Source organism: Penaeus vannamei, chromosome 17 (assembly GCF_042767895.1).
Source record: "Penaeus vannamei isolate JL-2024 chromosome 17, ASM4276789v1, whole genome shotgun sequence".
In the NCBI taxonomy this organism is placed as follows: domain Eukaryota; kingdom Metazoa; phylum Arthropoda; class Malacostraca; order Decapoda; family Penaeidae; genus Penaeus; species Penaeus vannamei.
In genome coordinates, this window is record NC_091565.1 from 23,859,324 (window position 1) to 23,861,823 (window position 2,500).

The following is a 2,500-nucleotide window of genomic DNA, read 5'->3' on the forward strand; positions in this document are numbered from 1 at the left end:
CCACTGAGCGTAGCAAGCAGCTTGGTTCGCTGAATCTTTGCTAATCCAAACACTACAAGAGGTGTTCGTTCTCCTGATATCAGGCCTGGAAGAAAAGTTTATCATTCATTTCTGTTTAGATTCTTTTTTACAAAACCTACTTCAATATTCAATATAGTATAAACAAATGAAAAGATTTAAAGAAAATTTTTTTCACACTTACCAATATCTTTGGTTTTCTCAGCAACAAGGGGTGGAGCACTGACTGAGGTGGTGATTCCAGCCTCTACATCCACTTGCTTACTTTCCTTGAGAATATCATATTTGCGGCTGCCTTTATCCCCTTTTGATGCATCACCTGCTACTGATGTCCTGGAAACAATATATGCATTTGTGCCAAAAAGGGGAAATGAATGTTGTATATTCAAATACTTACATGTCATCTTTAATGTCACTTTGGGGTGTATTTAAATCACAAATATTAAAGGAGAAAAAGTAATAGGTTCACTTTACTTGTCAGGAACTATTACTGACTTGGAACACCACTGTTCAAATGCAAACCTTTGCTGTACTGTCTTTGTTTCTGGAGTGGTGGTGTACAGATCCAGAAGATAATATATATTCCTCCAGCATTTGGGAGTTGCAGAGGCTGCTGGGATGGGTGTTGGAGCCTCAGCAGGTCCAAGCAAGGGTGACTTGTCTGAAGAACAGATGGTGGCACCCTCCAGACCAGACCACTTACACTGATACTGAAGAGTGGGCTGCCTGTGCCACGCTCAGCCCCAAGATTGGTATAACCTATACATAAAATTGGATTCCTTTATGATCAAAAGGAGACTGTTTTTATAGCTATTATAAAGCCTCAAATACTCATGCAGTCATATTTACATGAAAGATAACTGGTTATTTTTAACACATATGGTGGCATATGGTGCTACTGCACTTTCTTTTCTCCCTCTCTAAAAGATGCTTAAAGGTAGTCAAATATTTTAATAGAAATTAGAAAAATATAGTATATCATAAAATATGAGGTCTTAAAGATATATTCCAAAAACATCAGTGTCAAAGGCATCTTCATTTACCTTTACTCATTTTTGTAAGGATCGGAACCTCTGCAAAACTCTGTGGTCTCATGACTCTAGAGGTTGGAGGTTGCGGGATATGCGTGCAGAGGGATGAGACAACTGAGCCTCGCGGACCCTTTATGCCAGCTAATGATGACACAGTAGCCTGTTCCTCACTGATGCTGATGCTATATTCTGCTCCTTATATTCTCCCTCATGTAGCTTGAACATTCATTATTAGATGGAGTTATCCATAAAGGATCAACAAAAAATTGTCTGAAAAAAGAAAAGTTCAAATTCCTCATTCAAATTTTGATCCTCCACACCTCATACTGAATAAGATCCATCTTTGTGATGTGGGGTAAATTTGTGTCCTTTGTACGAGTTGGTCTCTGTTCTCAATCCTAACTCGTCTCTCTGGCATTCTGATACATTGAACTTATTTGGTGTAGTAGTCTCAGAAGGGGCATATTGACCTGGAAGGCATGAAAACAATTTTCTTTTAAAGAAAATGGAGAACAAGAACACCATATTTTATTTGGCTCATTGATGCAAAAACTAAATTTACTGCATTACATAAAACCAAGTCTAATAATGAATAATTTAAACACTTTCTGTACTTAAATATAATAATACAAACCTGCTGAGCAATATAATGGATATTTAAAAGAGAAGGAACCATAGGTTTAGGTGTGTTGTTTCAAGGCACTTCTTGACACGGGTGTTGGCTGGTGTGTGACCCATTCTCGAGAATCATCTGCCACGCACATCTATCTCAAGTCCAACACGTTCGCAAGGAAAGCTGGGACTTCACTGCCAATATCTAGGAAGAATTTACCTGCAAAATTTAGGCTATATTAATCACATGGACAATGCACCACAAAATAATTAAAGGTTAAATCTAATTTACAGATACACAAAAACTGTATCCTATATAATGACAGAGGCTCCCCTAATATCATAATATATAAACTTGGACACACACACACACACACACACACACACACACACACACACACACACACACACACACACACACACACACACACACACACACACACAACAACACACAACACACACACACACACACACACACACACACACACACACACACACACACACACACACAACAACACAACACACACACACACACATAACAAACCCCTGAATGCATGACAAACAAACACATGAATGCACGCACACAAGCGCACACACACATGAACACACAACACACAAACACATAAATGCACGTAGGCACAACACACACACACACATACACAAATAAATAAATAAATAAAGGATAAAAAAAATCACTCACAAAAGGGTTTCCCTTTATGTGCCATAATGTGAACCAGAAAAATACAACAATTTGACAACTAGTGATAAACAACATTCCACTGGTATATATTCTAAAAGGTTAATAAATGGGACAGTGATAATTATGGTTTTCTCAAGGA

General features: G+C 38.0%; 1 pseudogene; it reads right to left on the reverse strand.

Moving 5' to 3' along the window:
• LOC138864646 (bridge-like lipid transfer protein family member 1) overlaps positions 1 to 853 on the reverse strand; it is a 1,085-nt pseudogene extending 232 nt beyond the window's left edge.
• Positions 854 to 2,500: the final 1,647 nt, after the last annotated feature.